The sequence below is a fragment of the Ovis canadensis genome, chromosome 23 (assembly GCF_042477335.2).
Source record: "Ovis canadensis isolate MfBH-ARS-UI-01 breed Bighorn chromosome 23, ARS-UI_OviCan_v2, whole genome shotgun sequence".
NCBI lineage: Eukaryota > Metazoa > Chordata > Mammalia > Artiodactyla > Bovidae > Ovis > Ovis canadensis.
Genome location: NC_091267.1, coordinates 27,818,152 through 27,826,562, shown reverse-complemented (window position 1 = coordinate 27,826,562; position 8,411 = coordinate 27,818,152).

Sequence of the window (8,411 nt, the reverse complement as noted above, 5' to 3'; positions counted from 1 at the left end):
CCGGACTTTTCACTCTGCCTCTACCCCTAAGTTCCACATGTTTCATAGATACAGTTACAGATTATCATTTCCCAGCCTGCTGCTACTAAGTCGCTTCAGTCGTGTCCGACTCTGTGAGACCCCATAGACGGCAGCCCACCAGGCTCCCCCCTCCCTGGGATTCTCCAGGCAAGAACACTGGAGTGGGTTGCCATTTCCTTCTCCAGTGCATGAAAGTGAAAAGTGAAAGTGAAGTCGTTCAGTTATATCCGACTCTTAGCGACCCCAAGGACTGCAGCCTACCAGGCTCTTCCATCCATGGGATTTTCCAGGCAAGAGTACTGGAGTGGGGTGCCATGGCCTTCTCCATTTCCCACCCTAATGGAGTCTAAAAACCAGATTAGTCCCTGGTCACTCCTGCCAAATAAAAGAGTATCAGAGAAAAGAGAAAAGGACAATTAATGCATGTGTCATACATCAAGGCACAGGACAACCAAATTAAAACCAATGTCAAGCAGTTAAAAGTTCAGAACTAAAGATGGAAGGGTTGGTGTTCCTCCCACTTGATCATTTCCTAAAACAGCTAGTAAAAACAAGTTTTAACCAGTGTCTTGAAATCCTCTTTTAAGCAATTTAATGTTGATCAATGAGTATATTCAGAGTTCCCTAGTGGCTCAGACAGTAAAGAATCTGCCTGAAATGCAGGAGACCTGGGTTTGCTCCCTAGGTTGGGAAGATCCCCTGAAGGAGGCCATGGCAACCCACTCCAGTATCCTTGCCTGGAGAATCCCCATGGATGAAGGAGCTTGGTGGGCTAGAGTTGGTGGGGTTGCAAAGAGTCAGACACGACTGAGCAACTAAACACAACAGTGCTTAGAGTTTGGCCACCTGTCCACCCAACTCTCCTTCATTTGTCCCATGGTCTGAGTTACAGACAGTGTGCCTGTGGTCATTAACATATCGTATCTGCCCTCATGGTTTTGACTCAGAGTTACTGATTCCCATTAAGGACAAAAAGAATTGACTCCTGGAGCACAGATCGAGTTCTGAACCATCACAGATACTCTTGTCTTCTCAACTAGCTTTTAAGGAAAAGTACCATGCCTTTAGTTCAGTTTTGAGAAGAAGGGAAAAGTGAAACAACAATATTTACTCTTGTACCTTTACAGTTACCGTCCTCCTATGACCAAACTCCTTCATTCCACCCCCTCAGAGACTTGGAAGAATTACTATGAGAAATTCACAGAAGACAGGAGTAGGTGGGGAAGGTAAGGAAGACTAGCTGATTGTTGTAACTTACTTTCAGGAGAATGGAATCAATGCTTCCCCTGACTGTTTACATCTTAAGAAATTCTGGCAGCTCAGTTATGGGTGATGACTGAAGGATTCACTCTGTGACTCTTTTATGACCACTCAGGATGTAACTCAGGTGCTCAAAGACCAAAAAGACAGATGCTGTAAGCGATTCTGATGTGTCTGGGGACAACAGTGGTGGCCAAGCTGCCAGCAAGGTTGATGCGCTGACACAGTGCTTTAGAGCAACATCAACAGCCCCGTCTCCTAAAAGCAAAGCCTCTGCATCAGTCACTGGTTGTTATGCTGTAACATACAGATTCTTAAGGGAAAATCAAATATGTGAATCATTATCACTGACATCATTACCATTTCAGTGGCTCCCAAAGAGTCCTTTGCAGATAGAAAATAAAAATAAACATGAACTCTAGAGTCAGCATACCTGAACTTGAATCTGTATGTGACCTTTGGAAAAAAATTAATCTCTCTATATTTTGACTTCCTCATATGTAAAGTGGAGGTAATAGTACTATGTACTTCATAAGATTGCTGTAAGGACTAAATGAGATGGTGTAGGCAAAACACTCAAAGCAGGGCCGAAATGTGATAAGTGCTATTTAATGTTATCTATGTATATCATTGTGATTAAATCCCACTTATAAATAAATCCTTATGAAATACTAGACTTAGAAAACTTCAAAAACCTCTCTATTGTCTTCTAGAAAAATTCCCATTTCCTTAGATGAAAAAATCATCCAAGTCAGCAAACACTTAATGGAGTCTTTTTTGTTCAAGGAAGAGGGATTCAAGGAATTGGACACAAATTGTTCTAAACCTATTGCAGGCTAGGCAAATTTCTAGTAGAGTTTCACAAAAGGCAAAATCCTGTCCACACTTGAAACCTATCAGTTTGAATGCCAACCTGTGAGTTACTCTTTTTACAAAAAAGCAAACATAAACACCTGTTCCTTTCATTTGCACACACGGACAGAGTAGAGGGGCATCTGCTTGCAGGATCCAAGGCAGTTAGAACAGAGGACACAGCAGAGAACCACAGAAGCTCATGAACAATAAAAAATACATTCTAATGCAAAGCACTTGAAGACCATGTCATGGAGGAGCCAAACCTCTTTTAGCCTTGCTTTGCCTATAGGCAACTTTGAGAATTTTTTCATATGCTGCAATTGATATTGTCTGCCTATGGGACAGGACCCCAGCATAAAGAAAGGACACACAGTATAAACTGTGTTGGGACAAAGACACAGAAAAAGATGAGTAGAATTTGAATGTTAAAATATTATGACTATATTTAAACAGAAAAAAATACGCTAATTATAATAGAGGAAAGTTTCTCCTAGAGAACTCCTTGCTAGAGAGGTAACTAGAAGTTAGTATCAGACCAGGTTATAGTCCATGCACACATTATGATATCTTCTCTGCTTAACTGAAATGAATAGTATATTCAGAAAGTTCACATATCATAGTGTATGTTCTGTTAGCCTCAGCCTAACTTACATGTTTTTAGGAAGTTCCAAGTTAAAGAACCTTCCATGAGATGTTAAGGGAGTTATCTGAAACAGTGATCCTTCCTCAGGACTAGAGCCAGGATCTTGGTGCATAAAACTGGATGAGGAGCATTTACTACAAAAGGTTTCTGTAATAGTTTGAGAGGACTAATAGTGGATTCCCACTTGAAAGTGAAAGTCACTCAGTGACTCATTCATGCTCTTTCCAACCCTGTATAGTCCATAGATTTCTCCAGGGAAGCTTTTCCCTTCTCCAGGGGATCTTTCCAAGCCAGGGATGGAACCCAGGTCTCTCCCATTGTAGGAAATTCCTATTTTTTTTAATTTAAACGTTCTTCTTTCTTTCTTTCTTTTTTGCTTATTTATATATATGTATTTTTTTAATTGGAGGCTAATCAGTTTACAATATTGCAGTGGTTTTTGCCATACATTCACATGAATCAGCCATGTGTGTAACATGTGTTCCCCATCCTGACCCTCCCTGCGGGAAATTCTTTTCCAGCTGAGCCACACAGGAAGCCCAAGAACACTGGAGTGGGTAGCCTATCTCTTCTCCAGTGGATCTTCCCATCTCAGGAATCAAACCAGGGTCTCCTGCACTGCCGGTAGATTCTCTACCAGCTGAGCTATGAGAGAAGCCCACTTAAGCCTCTAGTTTTCCACTGCAGTATTATCTGCCCTTTACTTTCTGTATCATTCCTATAAAAATAAGCTGGTTTCAAGATCTTCATCACTTACTGAAATTGTATCTCTCCTTTAAAACTCAATTCCTACCTTTGCATAGCACTATCCAATGATCAGCCAGTGGAATGGGCACTCCCTCCCCTGTTTTACAATTGTGAGTGTAAAGAGTAGTCACCCTGTTGGTTTATCTTTCCTTTTTCCCCACTGAACCTTCCATATATGTGGGTGTGAGATGTGTGTGTGTTAGTCTCTCAGTTGTGTCTGACTCTTTGCAACCCCATCAACTATAGCTGGCTAGGCTCCTTTGTCCATGGGATTCTCCAGGCAAGAATGTTGGAGTGGGTAGCCATTTCCTTCTCCAGGGGATCTTCCTCACCCAGGAAACACACTCTGGTCCTCCTGCATTGCAGGCAGACTCTTTAACACCCAAGCTACCAGGGAAGCTTCAACTTTCGTAGTAAAGTCGCTCAGTTGTCCGACTCTTTGCGACCCCATGGACTGTAGCCTACCAGGCTCCTCCATCCATGGGATTTTCCAGGCAAGAGTACTGGAGTGGGTTGCCATTTCCTTCTCCACTCCAGGGGATCTTCCCAACCCAGGGATTGAACCCAGGTCTCCTGCATTGTAGGCAGATGCTTTTACCATCTGAGCCACCAGGGAAGTAACTAATCTTTCATATGGTATTTGTTAAATGAATTTTAACATATATTAATGCTACTACACTATGATTGCTTTATCCCATTTATGTTGCCTCTAGATATATGTATAAAAAACTAACTATGTTACAGTTCAGCTGAGTTGGCCAGAAGGTAGAAGAAATGTAAAAGGCATCAGGAACTTTGTGGGACGTAAAGGAGCTCTCCCTCCCTAGCAGTCCTGGCTTTGACTCCATGAACTTTGGCAACAACATGTGCTTTTATCCTTTTTTAAATTTTTTCTTTAAATTATGTTATTTTTAATTAAATAAATGAGTTACAAAATGTATCTTTCATGAATGGAATAAAAAAAAGAACTTCTTCATTTTGGGAATGATTTTGTTTCATTTCTTCTTTGATGTCTATATTACGGTGAGCAAATTCTACCACCATGCAGTAGAGGTTATGAGACAGGAGGGCTGGCCTTCTCCAAGCTGCATTCACTTACCCCACAGAACTTATCTCATGGTTCCAAGGAACAAATGGCTTTTGCTGGGCTCTTCAATAATATGATTTGCATGCTTGAAATGAGATCGCCAAAGTAATTGTAGAATATTGCTTGCCATTACCGTCATTAAAAACAGGCAGATGTAGGAGCACTCCCAGGGAAAATCTTCCTGCTGGGTTTTCATGGAGATAAGTGCACAAAATCCACTTTTGAAAAGATGTTGAATGGAATGAATTCGCCATTCACTGGCTGTCTGATGATGATTTGCTTGTTAATTGGAAGTTTAGGCTTTAGAGAAGCCTTAACAAATTTGATTGCTAAATTCAGGAGGTTTACTCTCTCCTCACAAGCCATATTCAGAGGCATAAATCCTACTTTTTGCATATGTGTCTATGTGCTCATTTAGAATCTCTGTGCAAAGAAACCAATCCCTAACCCTCTTGTCAGTGGCACTTTCTGGAACGACTTTACTGACAAACAAGGACGAAGCATTCTGTCCTTTCATTTCTCTAGGGCCCCAGAATTTGCTAGGATGCGAGAGGACAATGCTATGAGATAAGCTGAGATAAAGAGCAGAAATTTTATCAAGCGATCTCGGTGCATATGTCTGTCAATTGTCTCCCACTGTGTGGCTAATAACTGGGAGGCTGGATCCCACTTGGGGCCACCATTTCATTTCATTCCAGATCAGCTCCACTGCTGATAAACTCAAGTAAAACTTAGGGAGAGAGAGCAAGCATTTGTTTGGAAATCCTGCTGTTTTTCTCCTCTGTTCACACACAGGCTGAGTGTCCTCTGATCTAAACAATGTCAACTATCTGGCAAGGTTAGCAGCCCCCTGAGAAGGGTCTGCTTTATTTTTAATGACCACAGTTGCACATCTACAAAATGACTTTATTCATTCCTGTCATTACCTACCCAGATTAGTTTCCTCTAAGTGATGATAGGTTTATTGCCAGCCCAGGAGAATGACAAATGCCATGTGGAGCTTACATGAGCGTCATGTAAACAATGCAGACAAGAGCTCCTATGCAGTGTCAGGGAGTGTTTCCCAGATCTAACAGTTGAAGCAAAGAGTGGTCAGATAGCCTTTTCTTCCTCATAATTTCCAGTGACTTAATAGTATGGATCACTTAATAAACCTGTGCTGAACATTATTTACATAGCAAAATGATATTGGCATTTAATTACAATATAGCATTCATATACATTGGGATCAGTTCCAAGCAGAGACCTACATATAAATGCAGCTTAAATAAATATTTTATAAATTAAAATCCTCCCCATGATCCTTAGTTCTCTGAGTCTGTCAACAACACATCTAGGCAGTCTTAAGTTACAAAAGCCAGGAGGAGGTAAACGTGACCCTCCAGGAGGTCAAAATCCCAGCTTCACACCCTTCTGCAGCTTATGAGACAAAGACCATTGTGGCTGCATTTATTCATTAGGTGTTGTCTGTGTGCCATGTTCTATGTAGACTCTGGGGATATAATGGTAAGGATGGTCTCTGCTTTAAAGAATCATACCATGCAACGGGGATGAAATGCAACTGAACAGTCGTATCATGAAGTTTATCAAGAATTAATTATAATAGAGAAGCATTCAGTCTGGTGTGAGTTCTAGGAAAGCTCTCCTGGTGAAAGTATTCCTTAATAAGACACCTAAAAAATGATTAGAGTAAGTTGGGAGGAAATGGGGACAAGGACAGTTTGGGCCAAGACAAACTTCATGTAGGGAGACTCCGATGAAAGGTATGTAACACAGGCAAAGGTAGGAGACACGTCATTTACTAGAGGATCCTTGGAAGGAAGGATGGCAGCCTAAGTGTCGGTCGCTCAGTTATATCTGACTCTGCAACCCCATGGACTGTAGCCCACTAGACTCCTCTGTCCATGGTATTTTCCAGCCAAGAATACTGGAGTGAGTAGCCATTTCCTTCTCCAGGGATCTTGCTGACCCAGGGATAAAACCCAGGTCTCCTTCATTGCAAGTGGATTCGTTACAGGGAAGCATGGGGAAATAGTGATGCTGATAAAGAGGTTGAAATCGGGCTTGAGGAGGAGAAGGTCAGGTTCAATTAGGGTTTTGTGTCACTGGGTCTCGGTACAATGATTGTTCAATAACTATGTACAGTACATATGCATGCAAAGACGAGTGAAATATCAGGGACATGTGTGAAATCCCTGCAGTGATGAAGACCAAGAAGAACTGTTTACATTGCTCAAGTTTGGAGAGAGAATAAGAGTTCCTACGTGTCAGTCCCGTAACTCTAAAAAGGGACCAAACACAACAGCAACAGTAACAACAACAACGGTGAGGAAATACATATATTTACACTGGAGCATTGTTGAGACCATCGAGACACCACCTTAGCAGAAGAGGACCCAGAGGCTTTGCCTCTGGCTTGCCCTTAGCCCCTCTCAGAGCACAGCTACTCCCCGTGAGGAATAGCCTACTTCCTCAATATGGTCCAAACACATCATTTCTGGCTACCATGTGGGAAACAAAAACAACACTGTCCCTAATTAATTGCAAGAATCAAGTGAGTTTTCCAAAATAGTTGTAAAAGATAGGACCATACTTCCAGGAGATTGGAAGGGAAAGAGGAAGGAGAAGCAGGTGAAGCAAAAGAGTCGACAAAGACAGGAAAAAAAAGGAAAAGACTTGCTCACTCTTCAAGCTACCCCTCTTTATAACTTCAGCTGACCGTTTCTCACTCCAGCTTTCTAAATAATGCTCATCCTAAAACAAGGAATTTAATTGCCAGTGAAATCCCAGGCACATCCCAGAGGCACAGGAATGCATCCTATCACAGGTACACGGTGTCTCTTGCCTGCTATGAAACAACAGATCACGATGAGTTTGATATGAAAATAATGCTAAGGAGACCCTTGGCTGACAAAGCAGTGATGTGAGGAGAGCAGAGTTTGGGAGAGGACTGAGTCTCATGCTACTTGAGAGCAAAGCAGGCCTCTGACCCTAACAGATTGATTTCAGTCTAATATTGAATTTATTTTGAATTTCAAATTGTATAAAAGGAACACATGAGATTTTTATGCTTTAAAAAGACTGAGAAACCACACACAAATCCTGAGAGAGAGCTTGGTATCTTTCTGGACTGGTTTTTTTTTTTTTTTTTTTTTTTTTTTTTTTATCTATTCAAGGATTTTAAATAGACATCAATGGCTTCCCTCCCCAAAACCCTGACACACACATATTGCACAACAGTACTATTTATTTAGGCAGTGTCTTACTATATAACTCTAGGACAAATTAGTCCCACTTTCTTTAATTTTAAATATATGGAGAAATAGTGGAAACAGTGTCAGACTTTATTTTGGGGGGCTCCAAAATCACTGCAGATGGTGACTGCAGCCATGAAATTAAAAGATGCTTACTCCTTGGAAAAAAGTTATGACCAACCTAGATAGCATATTGAAAAGCAGAGATGTTACTTTGCCAACAAAGGTCTGTCTGGTCAAGGCTATGGTTTTTCCTGTGGTCATGTATGGATGTGAGAGTTGGACCGTGAAAAAGGCTGAGCGCCGAAGAATTGATGGTTTTGAACTGTGGTGCTGGAGAAGACTCTTGAGAGTCCCTTGGACTGCAAGGAGATCCAACCAGTCCATTCTGAAGGAGCTCACCCCTGGAATTTCTTTGGAAGGAATGATGCTAAAGCTGAAACTCCAGTACTTTGGCCACCTCATGCAAAGAGTTGGCTCATTGGAAAATACTCTGATGCTGGGAGGGTTTGGGGCCAGGAGGAGAAGATGATGACAGAAGGTG